The 24999-nt window shown below is 42.7% G+C and overlaps 1 long non-coding RNA gene and 1 other non-coding gene across 3 annotated transcripts; both read right to left on the bottom strand.

Moving 5' to 3' along the window:
• Nucleotides 1-26: 26 nt before the first annotated feature.
• LOC138844706 (uncharacterized) lies at nt 27-17569 on the bottom strand. Of its 2 annotated transcripts, none has more exons than XR_011380941.1 (3): nt 17298-17569; nt 12790-12839; nt 27-227 (listed from the first exon to the last, which is right to left on the bottom strand). It is a non-coding gene; the product is annotated as an uncharacterized lncRNA (long non-coding RNA). The 2 variants fall into 2 exon arrangements; XR_011380942.1 differs by lacking the exon at nt 27-227 and adding an exon at nt 11656-11794 and having other exon boundaries at nt 17298-17435.
• On the bottom strand, nt 7261-7388 carry LOC127484052 (small nucleolar RNA SNORA40). Its single transcript, XR_007910833.1, has one exon. It is a non-coding gene; the product is annotated as a small nucleolar RNA SNORA40 (small nucleolar RNA).
• Nucleotides 17570-24999: the final 7430 nt, after the last annotated feature.

Genomic DNA, 24999 nt, shown 5'->3' on the forward strand with positions numbered 1-24999 from the left:
TATGAAAGGAATCCTGGGACAGCAAATAACAAATAACAAGATGGCTTTAAAAACCAGAGTGATCAGATGTAGAAGGCTCTGGGGAATTGCGTAAGGCCGAGGGACAGACTGTGCAAAGGTCCTGCAGCAGGCGAGAGCTTGGCTGTGGGAGCTGAGTGGAGTCCTTGGTGCTAGGGAAATCGGTTTCTCCAGGAGGAGTCTTGAATGAGACTGGAGGTGCTGAGGGCCTAGGAAGACAGAGAAACAAGATTGAGTTTTACTCTCATTGCAATCGGAAGGAAGGATTTTGAGTAAGGAGTGGCTGTTAGGCACAGGAGTTGGGATGAGTGAGGTTTGCAGTATGACATCTATATTTGTATTTCAGGCAAAATGTGGGCCAAGAAACTGCTTTTAAAGAAAAAAAAAAAAAAGAAAAACTTGAGTTGAGCTTCCTTAACACTAAATCAGCCAAACTACATCCTCTGATCTTCATTTTCCTGGTTGTTAAAGTAAGCATCACATTTCATGTACAGAAAACACTATTTTCATTGAAAATTGTTAGATACTGTAATTTAAAAAATATATTTATTTATTTATTTGAAAGGCAGGGTTACAGAGACAGAGATCTTCCATCCACTGCTTCACTCCCCCAAATGCCCACAACAGCTGGGTTGGGCCAGGCAGAAGCCAGGAGAAAGGCACTCCATCAGGGTCTTCCACAGGCATGGTGGGGACCCAAGCACTTGGGCCACCACCATCTGTTGCCTTCCCAGGTGCATTAGTAGGAAGCTAGATTGGAAGCAGAGGAGTCTCTAACCAACTTCCTATATAGGGTGCAGTCATCCTACGCCCAGTGTAACCCACGGCACCACAACACCTACCTCATAAATGTAAATTTTTCATGCTATGGTTCCAAGTGTATTTTCAACTGCTCAACTTTGCATCTTTAATAAGATCTGCTGGTTATCAAAGCATGAATTTTTAAATTTCTGTTGTAAAATACACAGCATGAAATTTATCATTTTAATTTTTTAAAGATTTTATTTATTTATTTGAGAGGTAAGTTACAGATAGTGAGAGGGAGAGACAGAAATGTCTTCCGTCCACGGATTCACTCCCCAAATGGCCACAATGGCTGGAGATTCTTCAGGAGCCAGGAGCTTCTTCCAGGTCTCCCACATGGGTGAAGAGAGCCAAGCACTTGGGCCATTTTCTACTGCTTTCGCAGGCCGTAGCAGAGAGCCGGATTGGAAGAAAAGCAGCCGGAACTAGAACCGGTGCCCATATGGGATGCCAGCACTGCAGGTGGAGGATTAACCTACAACACCACAGCGCCGGCCCCTCATTTTAATCTTTTCCAGTGTAGAGTTTAATGATGTTAAGTATGCTCACATTGTGTGCAGCTGTCACCCCTATCCATTTCTAGAACTTTTTATCATCCCAAACTGAAACTGTACCCTTGAAACACTCATTCCTTGTTGTCTCCCACCTTGAGCTGCTGCCACCTACTAGTCTACTTTCTAAGACAGGTTTTTTGCTTATTTGTTTTGGTTTTTTGGTGATGGTGGGGAGGTTATTTAGTGAGATTTTTCTCCTCATCCCCCAGAAACGGCACCCAAGCTTCATGATCAGTGGGATTATTGGCTCCAACTGGAGGGTTCAATGCATCAGTTTAGAAACCACCACCACACAAGAAAAAAGAATTAGTGTATGTTTCCAGCTCAGATGGCTACCTTAGGACTAGTGAGGAGTATTAATACAGGGGCAGTTCATTTTTAGCACTGAAGAACTGTTGCATACCCATCACACACACTCTGTGGCCTTGTGAGTGGTGCATAATGACCCAGAAAACAACCCGCTCCTCCTATTATGTGCAACTGCTATAAATTAATGCTATTAATTTTCATTAACGAATAAATAACTCCAGCCCTGCATACATTTAATTTCAAAATCATTCTTTGAAAAGGACAGAAAAGGAAGCAAGATTCTGCCACATTTCCAAAACCCAAGCATTCTATAAAGTAAAGTGTTGAAGTTCAAAAGATCAAGATTTTTTTAAAAATTTAAAATTTTTATTTTATTTGAAAGGCAGAGAAAGAGAGAGCGTGCTTCTATCTGCTGTTCATTCCCCAAATGCCCACAGCAGCCAGGGCTGGGCCTTGCAAAGCCAGGAACTCAATATAAGTTGTTCATGTGGGTGGCAGGGTCCCAAGTACTTGAGCCATCACTGAATGCCTTCCAGGGTGCACATTAGCAGGAAGCTGGAACTAGAGGAGTGGAATTAGGAACCAGGTAGTCTACTATGGGATGCAGGCATCCCAAGCGGCAGCAGCCACTGTGGCAAACACCTGGCCCAAGACCAAGATTTTGACCTCAAGGCGCTGTTTGAAAAAGCACATCCTGGATGTAGCACTTTAACTCCATTAAACCAAAAGCTAAATATCTGCTCCTTCCTGTTGCCAGCATCATCCAGTGTTTTATCTCCAGTGATAGAACATGACCACCAAGTGATTGCAAGAGGGGATCATAGTATAAAGGACACAAGGAAATTTTGGGGGCTGATGGAAATATTCACTTTGATTGTGGTGATGGGCTCACTGGTATATACATATGTCAGACTTATCAAGGTGCACACTCCAAATATGTGTAGTCCTCTCTATGTCAATTAAACTTCAATAAAGCTGTAAAATTTTTTCTTTAATGTTCAATCAGGAACCTCTCATTCTTTCCCCCATTGACAACAAATGTAGCTTCTCATTGGTCTTAAATGTTGCTAGACCTATCCAGTCAATTCCTCCAGAGTAGCTTGGCATAGCTCGAAATTTGACTAGTAGCAAAAAGCATTCTTAGTTGGCCATAACAAGTGAATATTTTCATGTCTACTACAGAATATCAAAACATTATAGACACAGAGTTACACAGTTTACAGCCAGAGACTCTAAAATGTTTCAAAAGCTGAAAAGTTTTGAAATGTTCTCTTTTTAACCAAAGGAAATGATTTCTGAACCAACAGTATGAAAACAGAAAGGGGCGGGTCTTTCACCTCGTGGTTAAATTGTGCCTCTGTGCCTCAAAGGAGGACTTGGGGTCAATTCCTGATCCTGGCTTCTCGCTCCAACTTCTGGCTTATGCTGACTGTGGAAGGCAGTGAAATGGCTCAAGTAATTGGGTTCCTGCCAGCCATATAAAATATCTGATTTGTGATCCCAGCTCCTGGATCCAGCCCAGCCTAGCCCTGGCTATTGCAGACATTTAGGGAGGGAACCATCAGATGAGAGAACTCTCAGTCTCTCAAATAAATGAAGTAAAAAAAAAAATTAAAGCAGTAGAGGCTGACATTGAGGCACAGGATTAAACTGTCTATGACATCACATCCCATACTGGAGTGCCGTTCGAGTCCCAGTTGCTCCGTTTCCAATCCAGCTCCTGGATCAGCAGACTTGGACCCCTGCTACCCTCATGGCGGACCCATATGGAGTTCCAGGCTACTGGTTTCAGCCTGGCCCAGCTCTGGCTGTTGTAACCATTCGGGAAGTGAACCAGCAGATGGAAGATCTCCCTCTGGCTCTCCTTTCTCTGTCACTCTGCCTTTTAAATAAATAAAATAAATCTTTCTAAAAATTTTTAAGCAGTAGAAAACCAAAAAGCAGTATTTGTGCACTCAGAAAGTCTCTTTAAGTATTTCAATGCCTTTACCAGTCATATCAGGTACTCAATACATCCAGGCATGTGTCACTGTAGTCACAGTTAAACTTAAACCCTAAGTGTGATTTGGGCAAGGGATTCCAACAATGAATACTTGAGTCAGACAGAAAAAAATGTGGCTTCTAAGTTTCATCCCCATGCCCTTTCTGAGATTATGTCATCTTTTACATCTAAAACTCTATTTGGCTTTCTTTTTTTTCAAAATTTTTATTATTTGTTTGAAAGGCAGAGAGACAAACACGGACAGAGAGAGATTCATCCACTGATTTACTCCCCCACCTGCCCACAACAGCTGGATCTGGGTCAGGCTAAAATCAGGACCCCCAACTCAATCTGCATCTCCCACATGGGTGGCAGGGGCCCAACTACTTGGGCCACCACCTGCTATCTCTCAGGGTATGCATTAACAGGGTGATGGAATTGGAAGCTGAGAAAGAGCTTGGACCCAGGCTCTCTGATAGAAGAGGCAGGCATCCCAAATGGAGTCTTCGCCACTGCTCCAAATGCCTGCCCCTATATTTCCTCAAAGTTATTTTTAAACACTATGGTTTGAATCATGCATGAAAGAAAGCTATAAAACCAGTAGTCACTTAAAGCACTGGAAGCTGAAGCTATTGTACAGCCTAATCTCCACCTGCTAAATCCATGCACCTTAATTGTTATACCAGAAGTTTCCCCTGTCTTTAAATGGAAACTTGGAACCTCCTATAAAGCAGGCCTCATTATCTCTGCTACAGGGCTTCCTTATTGCGAGAAAACCTTCCACCAAGATTTTGTAGTCCTTCCGAGACTCTGGATGTGTCCCAAAGCAGAACACGCATCATTGCCAAGTTGTATTCATTGCGAAACGGTATTAAGAATGGCATTCCAAGGTCTTCAGTCCACAAACTGGAATTTATTAGCCATGTGGTCAAATTATCAACTCATTCTTAAAAACACAAATATGATGAAATTATTTTAGGAAGTCAGGTTAACTAGAGAGCTTGCAAGGATAATGGTAAGAAATGCCATTTTAGAAGTGATACATTCTATGGCGGATGTCCTAAATAGCACTCTGGCCTCAGAATCAGCCCTAAAGGCACTCGGATCTGGCTGAAAAGCCCATGAGAGTATTTCAGGCATGGAAAGCCAAGACACTCTGGCAAAAAGATCTCTGTGAGTGAGATCCCAGTGGAAAGAACAGGTCTTCAAAGAGGGAGGTGCCTTTCTCTGAAGGGAGGAGAGAACCTCCACTTTGACTATGACCGTGTCTAAACAAGATAAGAGTCGGAGAACTCAAGGGGCTTCCATAGCCTTGGAAACTCATAACTGGTGCATAGGGAGATTACTGATGCCATAAACAGGAGTGTCAATTGGTAAAGTCAACAACAGGAGTCACTGTGCACTTACTCCTCATGTAGGATCTCTGTCCTTAACGTGCTGTACACTGAGGCTTAATGCTATAACGAGTACTCAAACAGTATATTTCACTTTGTGTTTCTATGGGGGTGCAAACGATTGAAATCTTTACTTAATGTACACTAAACTGATCTTCTGAAAAAAAAAAAAAAAAAGAAATTATCAATTCCCAACTTGACTCTCACTGGGATTAAACATGACAATAGGTCTGATCTGATTTCATCATCATTTAAAAAAAATCATCTATTATTTTTCACTTTATGTTTCTGTGTGGGAGCAAACTGTTGAAATACTTACTTAAGGTATACTAAGCTGATCTTCTGTATATTAAGATAATCGAAAATGAATCTTGATGTGAATGGAAGGGGAGAGGGAGTGGGAAAGGGGAGGGTTGTGGGTGGGAGGGACGGTATGGGGGGGGAAGCCATTGTAACACATGAGTCGTACTTTGGAAATTTATATTCATTAAATAAAAGATAAAAAAAAAAAAAAGAAGTGATACATTCTAAACGTGATGCTTGAGGGGAGTGGCCAAGGACAGGAGAGAGACAGCAGCTGAGCCCCTGCTACCCCTGCCCTTTGGGTGGCCGTCTGAGAAGTCATCCTGACTCAGCACTTCTTCACGACTTTGCAAATTATCACTCCTCAACATTCTCCTCAAGTCAATCGCCGTACCCCGTCAACAGCCCCTTATAAAATTCAGTTTTTACTTTTAAAATTATCTACAAAGTTATTTTTAAATAATGTCTTCTTTACTGTCACTGTTCACAGCAAAGTGTGCCCTCTGACTTTAAGTGCTGAAACAATATTTTCATACCTTTTTAACAAATCCATTTCAGTTAGCACTCATATACAAAATACTGTGCAGAGACAGAAGGAGAAGAATGATAGACAGGCGTACATTAGGGGCAGAAGGCGGATTCCCAGGCACAGAATTTCAATAATTAACAGCAGACTATGACAAGTTCTACAACAGCTGGAGAAACTTGCTGCTGTGGGAGCCCAGGGGATCTGTGTGATTATTGAGGGTGACAAGAGGATGGCATTTGAACCAATTCCTAGACTTTCTCTGAAAGGTGAGGACATCATTGTCAGGGGCTGAGGGTGGTACATGCAAGATAAGCTTTTTTTTTTTCTTTAACCTTTAATCTTTGTGACAGATTTAACAAATGAAAGAGATGCTCATAAATGGTTCCAATGCTTTGACTCTCTTTGGGAGTGGCCAAAGGTTCAAATAATTTGGGAGGATGGAGAGCTGTGCTGACTTGCAGGAAATGAGTCAGCTTTTCGTCTGTACTGCTGTTACAGCTAGGTTATTTGGGAAACATGAAGCTGAACAAATCAGACACCGTAAGGCCTTTCTTTTTATTGATTGGCCCAGACATGCATCCTGCAAGGGCACACAACACAGGCACCCTTTTCATTGTCAAGGTTTGAGGAACGCTGCCAGCAAAAAGGGAAACACCTGCAATTCAGAAGAATAAACTTACACACACACACACATGCACATGCACAAAGCACACATGTGTGCACGCTCAAGCACACACACTTCTGTTTTTTATATAATCCCTCGGAAAAGGAGACAGACACATCTGCAGTTTACCTCTCTCTCCTATATTAGGATTATACTCGGTCTTCAAAAAAATTTTTTAAGTTAATAATACATTTTTATTTAAGGAAGTCCCCATGTTGCAATCCCTTCCACTGTCCAAAGTCATCTAGTTAGCTCTTTTAAATCTTCAAGCCCTTTTGAACAAACTGATGCTTAATTCACAGTTTTCTTATCAGCCCACAACTTCTGATCTGTTAATAATCCTCACGTGAATTACATAATAACTTCAAAATTCTACCTAAAATCTTTGGAATATAATTTCTTCAAGCAATTTACTCTTGGGTTTTTATAGAGTAAATGTACTTGCCTGATTCTTGACACACACACACATGCGAATGGCTATATTTTTTTCCTAAGCCATCACTCAAAAATAAAACTATCTAGGATATTCCAATACATTAAAATACACCTTCAACTCCAGAAATGTTCAAGATAAGCCTTAAAAAAAAAGAGCCACGTTGACTTACTATCTCAACATGAAAATTGGAATACTAAGATCTTTAAACCTAAAACCAGCCCTTCTGGCTATAAATACTCCACCCATCACTTTTAACTATGTTAGGCATCCTATTCCTACTTGTATGTATCAAAACTCATACTGATCAATGAGTTTTGGGTTGCGAAAGAGGATTTATTTTTTGTACCTGTATCTCAGTCTTTGTCCAAATTGGACAAAAAACATATGCCAAATGCAGAAAAAAATTCTATGGAAAATGCATGTTACATAAAATTTATGCATGGCTTTCAAACTTTTTGCATCCAAATACATTTATTTTTCAGTTCAATTTTCCAATTTAATTCAAATTCTTTAAAGTCCTCTCACCTATTAACTGCCTCCAGATAGCTGGGAGTTGGGCTGGAACTCTATCCAGATCTCCCACGTGGGTGGCAGGGACCCAAGCACTTGGGCTACATCTTCCACTGCTTCTCCAGGCATGTTAGCAAGGAGCCAGATTGGAAATGGAGCAGCCAGGACTCAAACCTATGTTTATATGAGATGCCAGCTGTGGCTTTACCCACTGCACCACAATGCTGGCCTCTTAATTTCTTGATTGTTACTCATCATTCAGCTAGTCACAAAGGTCAGCACCTGTGAATCATAGTGCCCCCTTTTGCCTCATCGTGGGCTCTTAAGCAATGATTGAAGCCAATTGATGACCTCTGTAACATCAATAGTATTCTTCCTCACCTTTCCATCTGCACTCTCACTGACCTAGCTTACACCCACGTCTTTTTATATTAACAGCTGTCATCTAATTGGGTTTCCTGCCTCCTTTCTTTCCTCTCCTCAATCCAACCATCCCTGGATGGCTATAGAAGAAATGTGACCAGTTGTTCCAGTCCTAGTAGGAGGTTGCCAGCTTCCCTCTCTCCTTTCGTTCTGAGGAAGTTCATCAACATCCAGTCTTGATGTTACCTAAGAGGAGCAGCCCATTAGTGGGTGTCCCCGTCTCTCCCCTGCTCCTCTCCAGTATATCTGAGAGAGATTCTCATTTGGAACACTTTCAAACTGCAAACACAAGATCTTAACTGAGAGAAAGCGTTTAAGGCTCTGCTGCCCAGGCAAGCACCTGATCACCTTTCTCACACACGTGCATACAAAGTATTGATCAGTGCTATGGTTTGAACAACACTGGGCTCTTGAACTCAGGCAGACATTGAATCCTCAGTCATGGGTTTATGATACTAAGAAGGTGAAGACTTAATCCAATTATCGTGTTCAGCAGGTGAGCTTAGTAAGAGCTTCTTGCTTAGTAGGCGATCACTTAGGGGCATGCCCTCAGAAAGTAGGTCTCCCAAGAGCATTGCTTATGAAAGCCTGAATCCAACCCAGCCATGCTGTCTGCTGCTGGGGTCACCACCTGGTCTTTCTTCTGCATACACTCCTCTCCATGTGCTGCTCTGTGCCGCTTCAGGGCCCTGCCAGCAAGAGCGCTATCAATGGAAGCCAAACGAATGGGGCTGATGACCTTGGACTGTGAACCTCCAAACAAGTGAGCTGAAATAAACCTCTTTCCTTCACAAGAAAGAGCTGACTAATATAATCAGTTATATCAAGGGCAAAGTTAACCCAGAAGGGAAAAACTCTTAACAATTAGCTTATTCAACATTTGGAAAGTAATAGCCTTTTAATAATGAATATTTAATTTTAAAACAAAGAAAAAAACCTCCCAAGCCCCTTGAAAGGCTGTTTTCCTGTTAATTAAATAATTCTGGGGGCTGCTGCTGTGGCGCAGCAGGTTAAGGCCCTGGCCTGAAGCGCTGGCATCCCATATGGGCACCAGTTCTGTCCTGGGTGCTCCTCTTCTGATCCAGCTCTCTGCTATGGCCTGAGAAAACAGTAGAAGATGGCCCAAGTGCTTGGGCCTCTGCACCCACGTGGGAGACCTGGAGGAAGGTCCTGGCTCCTGGCTTCAGATTGGCGCAGCTCTAGCCATTGCAGCCATCTGGGGAGTGAACCAGCAGATGGAAGACCTCTCTCTCTGTTTCTACCTCTCTCTGTAACTCTGTCTTTCAAATAAATAAAATAAATCTTTAAAAAATTATATAATCCCACAAACTGTTTTAGGTTCTCTAGTCTCAGCATTACTTTACTCTCTCCTAGGAATTCGTCTACATTCTCTATCCATAACCCTGCAAGGTTTCAAACTTGTTACAATTATCTTAATAGCATCTTTTTTTTTTTTAAAGATTTATTTATTTATTTGAAAGTCAGAGTTACACAGAGAGGAGAGGCAGAGAGAGAGAGAGGTCTTCCATCGATGGTTCACTCCCCAATTGGCTGCAATGGCCAGAGCTGTGCCGATCCGAAGCCAGGAGCCAGGAGCTTCTTCCAGGTCTCCCATGCGGGTGCAGGGGCCCAAGGACTTGGGCCATCTTCTTCTGCTTTCCCAGAGCTGGATCGGAAGAGGAGCAGCCAGGACTAAACCAGTGCCCATATGGGATGTCAGCGCTTCAGGCCAGGGCATTAACCTGCTGCGCCACAGTGCCAACCCCATCTTAATAGCATCTTTAATAGAGTTATCTTATTGATTTAATAGAATTTTGATATTATAATACTAACTTACAGAGTTTAAAATATTTTAAAGAAAACAGAAAGAAGTTGAGATGAGGCTTTTATTTGAACGTATTGGAACTGAAATGGGGAAAAGACTTTCAGAAAGACAGCATGGGGCCGGTGCTGTGGCGTAGCAGGTTGGGCCACCACCTGCAGTGCCTGCATCCCATATGGGCACGGGTTCAAGTCCTGGCTACTCCACTTGGAATCCAGCTCTCTGCTATGGCCTGGGAAAGCAGAAGAAGGCTTCGGATCGGCACAGCTTCGGCTGTTGCGGCAATCTGGGGAGTGAACCAGGGGATGGAAGACCTCTCTCTCTCTCTCTCTCTGCCTCTGCTTCTCCTCTCTCTGTGTAATTCTGCCTTTCAAATAAATAAATAAATGTTTAAAAAAAAAAAAAGAAAAGAAAAGAAAGCATAACAGGGCAGTGCTGTCAAACTGGTGCCTGCCTGTGCAATGCCGTCAAGAAGGCATTGGATGGTTCTGTTGAAGAAGGCAGAGCCACAGATTTTTTTTAAGATTTATTTATTTGAAAGGCAAAGTTATAGGGAGAGAAGCAGAGACAGAGACAGAGAGAATGATTCTACCCACTAGTTCACACCTCAAATGCCTACAATGGCCAGGGCTGGGACAGGCAGAACCAGGAGCCAGGAACTCCATCTGGGTCTCTCAGATGAATGGCAGGGGCCCAAGCACTTGCGCCATCTTCTGCTGCTTTCCCAGTGCCTTTAGCAGAGAGCTGGGTTGGGAGTGTAGCATATGGGACTTGAACCAGTGCTCAAATGGGATACTGGTGTCACAGGCAGTGGCTTAGCCTACAGAGCCACAATGCTGACCCTAGAGCCACAGAATTCCTGATTTCAGGCTGAAGAGAGTCTATAAGGGTACTTCAAAAAGTTTGTGGAAAAATAGAATTAAAAGATAAGTTTATTTTGGTGCAAAAAACTTTTGGAATCCATGAATGCTTCATCATATGCATTTTCCTTGAATGTTTTAAAGATTCTTTGTATGCAGGATGTAAAAAATGTTGGCATCACAGTAAAATTATTTTTTATTCAATTTCCCATGAACTTTTTTTTTAATAAAAGGTTGATGTACCCTTATAAAATGATACAGGTCACTAAATTTTTTTTAATCTGACAGGCAGAGGGACAGAGAGTGCTCCTAGATACTAGTTCACCCCCAGAGGCCTGCAGTGTCCAGGGCTGGGCTGGGCCAGGCCAGAGCTTGGAGATGGAAATGAAGTTCAAGTCTTCCACGTGGGTAGTAGGGACTCAGCTACTTGGACTTCATCTGCTGCTTCTCAGGGCGTGCATTAGCAGGGAGCTAGAATCAGGAGAGGAGCTCAGGCTCAAACCCAGGCTCCCTGGAGAGGATGCAGATGTCCCAAGTGGCATCTTAACTGCCAGGCCACGTGTCCACGAAATACAGGTCACTTTGTACTAACTATATGCTAAAAGAGAAATAGGGGGATTATTGGCATTATGAAAAGAGAGAAGAAGTAAATTCTTTCATTTCAAAATCTCACCACATGAATTAAGGCAGTATTTGCTACAAGACAAGGGCCAAGAGTTGAAATACTAAAGATAACAAAAATAATAATTGGTTACAAAGCAAAATCTGAAAGGTGGAATTCAGGTAGCCTGTAGGGCAATTGGACAAGGGTAGGGCTAAATGGATTGGGTTAAAGAATAATTGAGGTGGGGCAGGCAGTTAGAAAGTAGATTTAAATTTTATCATCGTGGCCGGGGCTCAATAGGCTAATCCTCCACCTGTGGGTTCTAGTCCTGGTCCAGGCACTGGATTCTGTCCCGGTTGCTCCTCTTCCAGTCCAGCTCTCTGCTGTGGCCCGTGGGTGCAGTGGAGGATGGCCCAAGTCCTTGGGCTCTGTGCCTGCATGGGAGACCAGGAGAGGCACCTGCCTCCTGGCTTCGGATCAGCGCGGTGCACCAGCCGCAGTGCGCTGGCTGCAGCGGCCATTGGGGGGCGAACCAACAGAAAAGGAGGACCTTTCTCTCTCTCTCTCTCACTGTCCACTCTGCCTGTCAAAAAAATAAATAAATTTTATCATCAGACTCATATCAAATGTCTTTATGAGAATGACACTTTATAAGTTGATTTCATGCTTCTCTGACCCAGACCATAAGATTTTTGAGTAGGAGTGAACTTCAGAGATCAAGTGACCATTTCATTTTCAAAAACAGTGACCATTTGTCTTCTTTTGACTTGTACAAGGTCATATACTTCCAATAATATGAGAAGAGCTAGGGCTAGAATCCAGATTCCTAAATTCCTAATTCTTTGCTTTCTCTTACATAAATGACAATCAGTTCTGAGAATTCAGTGTTCCCAGCTCTCCATGAAGTAAACTGGATGGATACATAGAAAAATTTTTATTTTGAAGATGAAAGAACTGAAATTCAGAAAAGTGATTTTCCCAAATCACTTGGCTGGAGTAGACCAGCACCAAGTCTTCACAATCTTTCAGCCAATCTTTCTCTTGTGGCTTTAAAAAAAAAAAAGTGGACATTAAATGCATGTGCCTTGGCATAGAAATCACTCCCTCCATCTATAGGTGTTTTACTTTTGCTGTTATAGGCAATGCTAGCTACTATAGTAAATATTGCAAGACTCAAAGATTTATTTTACACACACACATTTTCATGTGGATCCATTTCTTCATTCTCTTTAAGTAAACACCTAGGAAGCAAGCTTGCTGGGTCTAATGACAACTTTGTTTAACTATTAGAAGCTGTCAAATTGTTTCTCAAAGTTGCTATACCATATTGTGTTTCTACAATGTGTAGCGTGAGAGTTCTAGTTACTGTACTTGGTATTCACAACTTTTGGCTTATTTGATTGCTTTGATTGTTATGGATTTTTTTAAATTTACTTTTTTCATTTGTGAGAGACAGAAACAGAGAGCTCTTATCTGCTGATTTACTTCCCAGATTCCTACAATGGCCAGACAAGGGCTAGACTGAAGCCAGGAACTGGAAATCCAGTTCAGGTCTCCGACGTGGGGACAGATACTCACCCTTTGCGATCATCTGCTGCCTCCCAGGGTATGTTTGCATGAACAGGAATCTGGAATTGAGAGCAGAGCCATGATTGGAACCCAGTCGCTCTGATATGGGATGCAGGTTTCCCAACTGACATCTTAACTGCTAGACAAAAATGCCTGCCTCTGCTGTGTGTTTTATTTAAAAAAAAAAATGTTTTTGGACAGTGGCGTGATAATGACATATCATTGTAGTTTTCGTTTGTGTTTCCCTGATGACTAATGATGTCCAGTAAACTTTCATAACATTTTAAACTGGAAACTGTGCCAAAGATTGAATTATTACTAAATCACTCTTCCTACCCAGAAAATGATAGAGGAAGGATTCTCCAAATTCTCAGCTCTAAAATGGCTGTATTCTTCAAGGCCCCAAATGGAAGCATTAAAAAGCAGATGGGGCCAGCGTTTGTGGTGGCCCAAGTGCTAGTTCAAGTCCCAGGACTCTGTTCATGATCCAGCTTCCTGCTAATGTGCCTAGGAAAGCAGATGACAGCCCAAGTACTGGGCCCCTGATACCCATTTGGGAAACACAGATGGAGTTTTAGGCACTTGACTTCATCCTAGCCAGCCCTAACTGTTGATAACTCTTTACTTAGGGAGTAAACCAATGGATGGAAAATCGATCTCTCTCCCTCTCTCTCTCTTTCTCTCTCTCTTTCTCTCCATCATCCCCTCCCTTTTCTGTGTCTCTCCTTCTCTCTTTCTGTCTCTGTCACTCTGCCTTTCAAATAAATAGTCTTTTTTGAAAATAAAAGGTGAAATAAAAACCAAACAGGAGCAGGCATTTAGCCTTGCCCTTAAGATGCCCACACCCCACATCAGAGTACCTAAGTTTGATTCCCAGCTCCTTCCTAACCCCAGCTTTCTGCCAGTGCAGTCTCAGAGGCAGAAGAGGATGGCTCAAGTAGTTGGATTGCTGCCACCCACATGGGAGACCTGGATTGCATTCTAGCCAAAGCCCCGCCCAGCCTTCATGATTATGGGCATTTGGAGAGTGAACCAGTGGATGGAAGCTCTCTCTCTCTCTCTCTCTCGCTCTCTTCCCCCTGCCCCTCAAGTAAACAAATAAAAACAAGCAGGTGTATTTTGTTGACTATGTAGTTTAATAGTAGCTTTACTTTAGTAATGACGGATTTAAATGATAGGGGATGAGAAAAGGCAAAGCAAAGGTCATTGCCGTTACACTCCTAGGTCTTTAGGACACTAACTTTTGTACTTTAACAGAAGTTTTCTAGAAGTTTATGAAATGCGTATTATGAAAAATCTCCATGAATTTTAATTTTTTGCAAAATAATATAAATATCTTAAACTTTTTTTTTTTTCATTTCATTTGAAAGGCAGAGGGACAGGTATCAATAAAGAGAGACAGAGACAGAGACAGATCTTCCATCTGCTGGTTCACTCCCCAAATGACCACAACAGCCAGAGCTAGACCAAGCCAAAGCCAGGGGTCCCAAACTCCGTTAAGATCTGCCATATGGGCCGGCGCCGCGGCTCACTAGGCTAATCCTCCGCCTAGCGGCGCCGGCACACCGGGTTCTAGTCCCGGTCGGGGCGCCGGATTCTGTCCCGGTTGCCCCTCTTCCAGGCCAGCTCTCTGCTGTGGCCAGGGAGTGCAGTGGAGGATGGCCCAGGTGCTTGGGCCCTGCACCCCATGGGAGACCAGGAAAAGCACCTGGCTCCTGGCTCCTGCCATCGGATCAGCGCGGTGCGCCGGCCACAGCACGCTGGCCGCGGCGGCCATTGGAGGGTGAACCAACGGCAAAAGGAAGACCTTTCTCTCTGTCTCTCTCTCTCTATCCACTCTGCCTGTCAAAAAAAAAAAAAAAAAAAAAAAAAAAAAGATCTGCCATATGCAAGTCAGGGACTCAAGTCCTGGAGCTGTCACGGCTGCCTCCTAGGACGCACATTAGTAGAAAGACCAGAAGCAGCAGAGCCAGAACTCAAACAAGGCACTCTGATACGGATGGGAGCACCCCAGCTGGTGCCCAATGCGCTAAACACCCACCCCTAGCTTACCTTCTAACTCTACTTTTTCATGAGCTTTTTGAAATCCCCTTGTAGGGGGCACCTAGAGTTCAAATGAAACTGGCCAAGTTGCATTAGAAGGAGAAAGCCAGCAGAGAATAGCATTCATATCCCAAAGCATATGTAAGAAATAGATCTGAGGAAGAAACTTAAAAAAGTAAGCAGAATAATAGTGCAGCCGGTAGTGGAGCTATAAATTAGGTTAAGAAGTGGTTGCGGCTTTGGGAGAGTTCCCTGCTGGATTGTTTGCTTGACCCTTTATTTTACTGACTTGGGTTTGGTTTTATTTTTCTACAGAACATGTGCAAGGTCTAACATGCTGCCTAAGTAAATTTAACATGATCTACAAAATCAAACACAAAAGCTGTGTTAATGCTTCAACGAATGCACATATTTATGGAAAAGGAAAATTTTTGAATGCAGTAAGTTCTAGGTTTAAAAACAATCAGTATAAAACAAATGTTTGTATCTAGGGAGCACAGTGCATCTGTTTATAAAGAAGTATAATAATGCAAAATAGACTCTAACTGATTATATATAGTCCTTTCCAAAGCAACAGGGAAGCTGAAACAAACACATTTGGGGCTTAGAGACTACTAGAAATAGTTGCAGATGAAAGTTTTGGGGAGAAGACGTAATGCCCACCTCTGTCCTCATAACTAAAAAGAGTCAAAGAATTAGAATAACTGGACTAGATACTGATTTGGGTAAATAAAATCTTGCTGTTTTCTAGAGTGGATGAAAAGATATATTCCAAAAGATGTTGCCTTTGTCCCTGTTGCCACTTTGACTCATGAGAAAACAATGCATGGCTTAAGTAAGTGTACTGTCTGGGAGACAAGCTTTTGTTCCAGATGTTGAGCAGCTGTAGAGTCAGATCTGTCGCTTTCTGGGGCTGAAACTGGAAAGGCGTTCGTGATGTATGTTTTGTTGTTGAGGAATCTGTGCCTTTGCACCGTGATTATTATCTTTTAGTTCCTGGGAAACTTCGTATCTGGAGCCTAAGAAAGCATACTCAATATTTTTCTTTTTGACCTAGTTAAATTCCTTGAAATGGGAAGTTCTAGTGCTGTTGTTTTTAAGAACTGTGCAGATGTTTCTGAAGCTTTTATAAGATCCTTTAAAAAAAAAAGGTCTATAACTCCAGAGGAAAGGGAATTTTTGCCTATAAAATGAGGACTTGAGTGGAAGGCCTGGACAGGAGATGGCTGTTTTTTATTTTGTTTTATTTGGGAGCAAGGGAGTCTTCTTTCTTCTTCTTCTGTGTTCTTGCTCACAACTGAGAAGCTATTAAAATATCCAATCCTAGTCCAGAGTCGGGGGTACTCTTATTTTTAGTCAGCTACTTCCCCTCCACCTTGAGCACAATCCATGACATTGTAAGCATTCTCCCTTTTTGATTGTTGTATAATCAAGACTATGGTGGTTTAAAGGAGCTCACGTCTCTTTCATTACGTAACTTGTCATTTATTTTGTGAATAGTGGCCCCAGTTCTTAATAATACAGCTTGTAACAACCTATGCACTTGGATAGAGTGCTTGTTAATTCTCATCACTGGGGAAAGCATTTGGTGCAGTGGTTAAGATGCTGCTTGAGAGGCCCACATCCCATAATATCAGGAGCCTGATTTGAGTCCCAGCTAATTTGCTTTTGATCCAGCTTCCTGCCAATGCACACCCTGGGAGGCAGCAGGTGATGGCTCAAGGACTTGGGTCCTTGTCATCCATATAGGGCCTCCCAACTGAGTTCTGCTCTCCTGAGCATTTGGGGATTTGGGGAGTAAACCAGTGGATGGAAGATTTCCTCCCTCCCTCTCTCTCTTCTTGCCTTTCAAATGAAATGAAAATAAATAAATAAAGTCTAAACTGAGAACGAAGTTTTAAAAAGTTATACTTATCGGCTGGCGCCGTGGCTCACTAGGCTAATCCTCCGCCTTGCGGTGCCGGCACACCAGGTTCTAGTCCCGGTCCAGGCACTGAATTCTGTCCCGGTTGCCCTTCTTCCAGGCCAGCTCTCTGCTGTGGCCCGGGAGTGCAGTAGAGGATGGCCCAAGTGCTTGGGCCCTGCACCCCATGGGAGACCAGGAGAAGCACCTGGCTCCTGCCATCGGATCAGTGTGGTGCGCCGGCCGCAGTGCGCCGGCTGCAGTGGCCATTGGAGGGTGAACCAACGGCAAAGGAAGACCTTTCTCTCTGTCTCTCTCTCTCTTACTGTCCACTCTGCCTGTCAAAAAAAAAAAAAGTTATACTTATCAAAAACATTTGAATGTCTTTATTTATATTCACACAACTAGGCATTTACAAAGGAAATTCCACAGACATTTTCTCTTTCCTTGATCAGCCAATAATAATCTTGACACAGTTAGTTTACATGATAGATTTCCTGTCTCCCATTTTTAGCCCTAAACCCCATCTCAAACCCTGAAAACTCAAAGGGAATTGCATAGGATTACATACCTTATTGGTTCTCAGTCAGTGAGGATTCACCTTCGTTATTTCAATAGTCTTCGTAATTCTTGTATTGTAAAGATGACAATCATTTGTTTAGATGATCACTTGTCCTTACTCCAGTTTTGTGCTAAACTTTAAAGTCTCTGAAATAATCTTTAATAAAAACGATTTTATTCAGGGCAGAAGGACTGTTTTAAAAATCAGTTACTTACTAAATGACTTTCAGGTGAAAGCGATATGGCGCACTCTCTCAGCTAATCTCTTCTGTTTTCCTTGCTGCCCTCTCTGGTTTACAACAGACACAGCTATGTTACAACCACACAGCAAGATTTTGCAACACAATGGCCTTGAAATAGAATACTCCCAGGTTGAAGACTTAGGCAATCAAGATCGGATAAATGAAACTGTCTGCCAGACTTAGATATTGCTTCTTAGGAGGAAAGCTGCTCTCTCCTTTTCAAAATGTTGCCCTTTAAGTGACAGTGTCCTTTCCCTATAGTAAAGAGATCTTACTTACTGTAACATTGAGTCATAGCCTGGTAACTAAAACAGAACCCTGTCATCTGCAAGGGTCACTGTAGTTACTAAAATGCAGCTTCAGAAGGCATGTGTGTACTGGTGGGTGGTTAGCTGCCATAATGTCTCTCGTTTCCGTTAAAAATGGTAAAACCATTGGAGGCACAGAAACCCTGTACAATTTATTGTAAATGTCTACATTCTTGAACTACATCAGCTAATGAGTTGAATAGCTGCAATAGTGCTCTGAAACCAAACACTATTTCTCAAATATGTGTTAATCTTTTTTTTTTTTCCAAGAAGGCTCACTACTCAGGCCACAGATGACTTGCTTGGGTTTCAAAGGTTTTTTTTCCCCTCAATTTTGATTCTGATATGAAACCGAGATGCTAAATAGCAGCGTATGGGCCACCCTGATACTCCGAGAAGTCTCTTGAAGCTGCACATGGCTCATGATAACTCTGTAATGTGCTGTCATTAGAACTGTTTATCTGAATATCTCAAAACATTTTGTAAACATGGCATACCCACTCAAAACCAGTAGTTTCTTCACATTTTTCTCCATTCCCACATGCATAAGATCCTTTTTTAATGTGGAAACTTGAAGAAGGATTTACAAAAATTTTTCTTCAGTAGTTGTGGGTAAATTGTGAGAGTTCTTTTATATGTCCCACGCTGGTAGCTAACCGTTTAATAACATGGTTTTCCTGACCACATGAAAACACTGTTCAGTAGATTGTCAGTCTCATAATCTGTTAGTTTTAATTGTGTGACTAGGAGTGCTGTTTTAGGATAATTAGGTGAAACAGAAGCCTCAAAACACGCATGATCCAATCAATAGTGGATGCTAGTTTCCTCTGCTTGTTCTCTCTCTCTTCCATACAAGAAACTTCCAAGTTTCTTGGGTTGTTGGTTAATTGGAATAACTTGTTTGCTTGCTTATTATTTATTTATTTTGTTCATTTGAAAGGCAGAGTTATAGAGCAGAGAGGTCTTCCATCCATTGGTTCACTCCTCAAATGGTCAGGATCCTGGAACTCCATCCAGATCTCTCCCACACAGGTGGAAAGGGTCCCAGCACTTGAGCCATATTCTGCTTTTTCAGCAGGGAGCTGGATTGGATATGGAGCAGCTAGGATTCAAAGTGGTACTCTGATGTGGGATGCCCGTGTCACAGGTGGCAGCTTAACCTGCTGTGCCACAATGTCAGTCCCAGAATGACTCACTTTAGATGACCTTGGCATTGGTTGACTTTTCTGTAATTCAGATGTTTATTAAGCAGTTCAATGGAAAGTCATCTACTGAATAAACTATTATCAATTAAGTATTTCCCCACATAACACTTGAAACAGGAATTTCATAAAATTGTCTTCACTTAATGTATGTTGTGTCCTAGTCAATTAGTCACTTGCAAAGGTTCTGCAAATGTTTATGGAAAATGACTGTTATGAAATAGCTATGAATGGATTTCAATTTTTTTGCACCAAAAGAAAAATCTTTTTGTTCCATTTTCCACATACTTTCTGAAGTACCCTATATGTAAGAGGACTAGAAAGCTTAGTTTAACTTGACCTGAGAAGTAAAGAATTCCTTGCATTTGTGGCAATGTCTCCAAGGCACAAAGAAAAATAGGTATTTAGTGTGTACTCAGTTACATTTTTTTTTTGAGAAATGGGAAGCTAATCTGGAATTTGGGGTATAAATTTTTAGGCTTGGGTTAGACTCTCTTACATTTTTTAAAATACCATACCCCCAACCTGTGGCAGTGTGTTCCATGCTGCTGACCATTCCTGTCAGAAAAGGAGAGCGAGGGAACACAGCTATTGCAGCCAGAGTCAGTGAGCAAGCGGATTCCTCTCTATGTGTTACCAAAGCAAACATCATCATCCAATCTGCAGCAAAGTATAACTCATCACACCTTATGAGCTTTGTTTTGTTGTTCACAGATTGTGAGAAAACTTTATTTAGAATTTTATCTTCATTAAATTTTCTTTTTATTTTATTTGAAAGGCAGAGGTAGAGAGAGAGAATCTTCCATCTGCTTGTTCAATCCCCAAATGCCCCCAACTGATGGGGTTGGGCCGACCAAAGGCAGGAGCCAGGAACTCAATCCAGGTCTCCCACATGGGTGGCAGGACCCAGGCACTTGAGCCATCACTGCTGCTCCCAGGGTGCACAAAGCAGGAAGCTGTCTGGGTGTGGAACCAGACTCATACCCAAGCATGCTGATATGGGATTCAGGCATCCCAGTCATAATGTGCCAAACAACACCCCTCACCCCCATCTTCATGTTAAAATTCATTAATAAAAAGGAGCTGGAATTCAGCTTTTATAAAAGATAGCTATGAATTTTTTGGCTAAAAGTTTTTTGCCTTAGCCTTAGATTTTTTTTTAAGATTTATTTATTTATTTGAAAGTCAGAGTTACACAGAGAGAGAAGGAGAGGCAGAGAGAGAGCGAGGTCTTCCATCCACTGGTTCACTCCCCAATTGGCAACAATGACTGGAGCTATGCCCATCAGAAGCCAGGAGCCAGGAGCTTTTTCCAGGTTTCCCATGCGGGTAAAGGGGCCCAAGCACTTGGGCCATCTTCTACTGCTTTCCCAGGCCATACCAGAGAGCTGGATCAGAAGAGAAGCAGCCAGGACTCGAACCTGTATTCATATGTTATGCTGGCACTGCAGGTGGTGGCTTTACCCGCTATGTCATAGCGCCGGTCCCAACCTTAGATTTATTATTCAGATTACTCATGGGCTGCTGGCTTGGTTCAGAAAACCAAGCACCCCGTACAAGTCTGAATTAGATGTCTCAAAAAAAAAAAAAAAAACCCTACTTTTCTTAATTACACTGTACTTTATAAGAAGATTACTCTTTCTAAAATTAGCTCTATGATGGCAAAACAGCTGGATGAAAAGCGAAAAATTCAGGGACTCATTTTGCTATTCCAGACATGAGTTTAATCACCTCTTTGCATCTTAATTTCCATATGTTTTGCAATTGTATAAGATACACAAAATTATGGGAATGTATTTATTTGAGTCTGATGCATAAAAGGTTTAAAAAAAATGTTTATCTTCACCTGCTTGAAAGACACACACACACACACACACACACACACTGGTATCTATATCTTTCATCCACTGGTTCACACCCCAAGTGCCCACAACAGTCCAGGCTGGGCCAGGCCAAAGCCAGGAGCCAGGAATTCCATCTGGATTTTCCATGCGGGTGGTGGGGTCCCAAGCATTGCCTCTGACGATGCATTACCACAAAGCTGGATAGGAAGCAGGATAGCCAGGACTTGAACTGGGATTTGAACCAGCACTCCAATGTGGGTTGTGGGTGTCCCAAGGGCACCTTAGCCTATTATGCCACAATGTGAACCCTTATATATAGGATTTTAAAATTATTACTACATGTTAACAATCTAAAAATACAAATTCTTCATTTGAAAAATTTTTTAAATTTATTTTAGAGACAGAGAAACAGATAGATGGAGACCTCTCATCTGCTAACTGCTTGCAATATTCCCACAACAGCCAGTGCTGGGCCAGGCTGAAAGCAGGAGCCCAGAACTCAATCCAGGTCTCCACGTGGGTGGCAGCTAATGCAAGTATTTGAGTCATTACCTGATGCTTCCCAGGGTGTGCATTAGCAGGAATTTGGAAACAGGAGAGGTGCTGGAACTGGAGCCCAGGTAACCCATATGGGATGTAGGCATCCCAAAGAGAAGCACTAGGCCAAACACTTGCCCTGATCATTTTTTAAATAAGGAAGTTTTGTGCATGATCTTTTAAGGGTTCTTAAAATGAAAACTAACTTATTTTTTGAGCAAAGTTTGTCTTTTGCCAACAGAGACTGTTAGAGATCCTGCTGTATTTTACCCTGTATTGACATTGACTTTTTTTCTTTAAAAAGTTACTTAACATGGCCGGCGCTGCGGCTCAATAGGCTAATCCTCCGCCTAGGGGCGCCGGCACACCGGATTCTGTCCCGGTTGCCCTTCTTCCAGGCCAGCTCTCTGCTGTGGCCAGGGAGTGCAGTGGAGGATGGCCCAAGTCCTTGGGCCCTGTACCCCGTGGGAGACCAGGAGAAGCACCTGGCTCCTGCCTTCGGATCAGTGCGGTGCACCGGCCGCAGTGTGCCAGCCGGCCGCGGCGGCCATTGGAGGGTGAACCAATGGCAAAAAGGAAGACCTTTCTCTCTCTCTCTCTCTCTCTCTCACTGTCTACTCTGCCTGTAAAAAAAAAAAAAAAAAAAAAAAAAAAAAGTTACTTAACACACCAAAAATAAACCTTAGCAGGTACAGAATTGTGAAACCACAGCTACAATCAAGATACAGAACTCATTCCTGTAAAAATTCCCTTTGTGGGGGTCCAAGGTGTGGCATAGGAGGTTAAGCCTCTACCTGCAGCACTGGCATCCCATGTGGGCCTGCATTTGAGTCCTGGCTGCTGCGCTTCTGATCCAGCTTCCTGCTAATGTGTCTGGGAAAGCAGTGGAGGATGGCCCAAGTGCTTGGGCCCCTGCACCCATGTGGGAGACTCAGATGGAGCTCCTGGCTCCTGGCTTTGGTTTGGTCCAGTTCTGGCCATTGTGGTCATTTGGGAGAGAGAACCAGCAGATAGAAGACCTCTCTCTCTGCCTCTCCCTCTCTGTCTGTGGCTCTGCCTCTCAAATAAATAAATAATTTTGTAAAAATTCCCTTTGTGGTCAAATCCTCATCCTACTCCTAACCCAGGCAATCACTGATCTCTTTGTTCCTATAGCTTTGGCTTTTCTAGAACGTCACATAGAAGGAATCATGTAATATGTTGTCTTTTGAATCTGGCTTCTTTCACTTAGCAAAGAACTTTGGAGATTCATTAATGTTCCTGTGTGTGCTAATAATTGATTCCTTTCTTATTCCTGAAGAGTATTTCATTGTATGGACTCTGATTTATCCATTACCTATTTGATGGATATTTGAGCTGTTTCCAGGTTTTGTTTTTTTTTTTTTTCGTGATGAATAAAGCTACTACAGACATTTATGTTCAGGTTTTTGAGTGAACAGTTTCAATTTCATTCTGGTAAATACTTAGGAGTGAGATTACTGGGTTTGTGGTAATTCTGTTTAACTTTATTAAAAAAAAAAAACACAAAAAAAAACACAAACTGAAATTGTTTTCTAGAGTGTCTCTGCCATTGTGCATTGCCTCGCACAATGCCTGAGAAAATTCAGTTACTCCTGGTTTTCATCAGCAGTTGGTTATGTTCAGACTTTATTATACTCTGTTAGATTTGTAGTGGTATCTAATTGTGCTTGAAATTTGTATTTATTGAATGACTGATGATGTTAAGCAACTTTTCCTGTGTCTATTCTTTTTTAAAAATTTAAAACAATTTTTTTTGTTGCAAAGCAACTTTTCATGTGCTCGTTTTTCTTTCTTTTAAATTTATCTTTATTTTTACTGATTGACTTAAGAGGCAGAGAAAGAGACACAAACAGATAGAGTGCCTATCTGCTGGTTCACCCACCAAATGCCTGCAATGTCTGGGGTTGTGCTAGACTGGAGCCTGGAGCTGGGAAGTCAGTCCAGGTCTCTCGTGTGGGTGGCAGGGACCACCTTCCACAGTCTGCATTGGCAGAAAGCTCGAATCGGGAGTTGGAGCCAGGCATTGAACTCAGGTACTCCAACATGGGATGCAGCCATCTTAATACTAGGCCTGTTTTTCACCCATGCCTCTTCTTTGATGAGTGTCTGTTCAAATCTGACCCATTATTTTCCTCCCTACCTGTTATCATCGAGGGCTGGTAGACAACAGCTGGAGCTCCCACAGGGGTGGCAGGGACCCAAGCACTTAGACCAACCTCCACAGCTTTCCCTGGCACATTAGCAGAGAGCTGGATTGGAAGTGGAGCAGCTGGGACTTGAACCAGCATTCATATGGGATGCTGGCGTTGCAGGCGGCAGCTTTAACTACTACACCACAGCACCAGCCTCTGGCTTGCATCAGTGTCCTCAGAATTTCTGCCTGACCAATCCAAGGCTTGGTGTATGAAGAGAAGGCACAGGTGAGGCCCTGTGCATTTACACCCCCACCCCCCACCCTAGGGATTTCCCCTTCACCTGTACAGCAATTACCTCCATGGCTCCGGGCCTCCTGGTTCTGGCACCCAGGTGAAGGCAGCTGATGACATTCTCATGGGCCACTAAAGCTCAGTACCATAGTGGCTTTTCTGTGAACCTGTGCAGCGCAGCTTCAGGCCACGGATCCGGCTCTAGGACCCTGAGCAGGGTGCCTTTGTCCACAACACCTCTGTGAGCACATTTTGCCACCTGCACTCCCTCCTTGCACTGGGCAAAGGTGCTGTCATTCAGGAGGCCTGTTGTGGAGGACAAGGAGTGTGTGCACAGCGGTCAGACCTCCTCCAGGGGCAGGTGCTGAATCTGGAAAGAGGCCAAGACCCTTGGGGAAAGGATGGTGTTGAGATGTGGGCATCTTAACCAGCAGGCCAAATATCTGCTCTCAACTTCTACTGTTAATAGATGTTTTCCATTTGGCAGTCTATTTCTTTAAGGAAATAAACGGAGTTTATTTTTACCTTCTGTGTCTGATCATTCAAATATCTGCACTCTTTGTGGATTTTTTCTATGGATTCTATTGGGTGTTGTTTACACTGGTTCTCACTTATGGTAACATTTCTTTCATGTTTGTTCCTATGAGCTGTTCACTTTCCTTAGAAAATAATTTGTGGGCTATTTAAGTACATTCCTCCAGAATGGATTTGCATTTGCTTCCTTTATGCACCTGAAGTCTGCCTGTTCAATTTCTAGTCATCACTTGAGGCTTTAATGGACCTATTTTGACTACAGGTCATCACCAGTAGCAATCTTTCAGGGACAGCGAATTTTAGCCCTTAATTGTGCTTAATTAAGGGAACTTTCCTTGTGGTCTCCCAAAGATGCATAGTGTGTGGGTTTTCATCCCCACATCGAGGGTCCAGACCCTGTTGAAAGGGGCTCTCTTACAGGATTCTCCGAGCCTGAGGCTTTATCTTCTGTTCCAGGCTCCCCACCAACTCCATCAACCCAAAGCTGAGGTTTACCAGGTTGAGAAATTGCCTACAGGGCAAAGTGACCCAAACAACTCTAAAATGACTGAACAACTCTAGAACTCTTTAGGTGAATAAAGTAAATTGTGCCTCCTTG

Source organism: Oryctolagus cuniculus, chromosome 12 (genome assembly GCF_964237555.1).
Source record: "Oryctolagus cuniculus chromosome 12, mOryCun1.1, whole genome shotgun sequence".
Taxonomy (NCBI): domain Eukaryota; kingdom Metazoa; phylum Chordata; class Mammalia; order Lagomorpha; family Leporidae; genus Oryctolagus; species Oryctolagus cuniculus.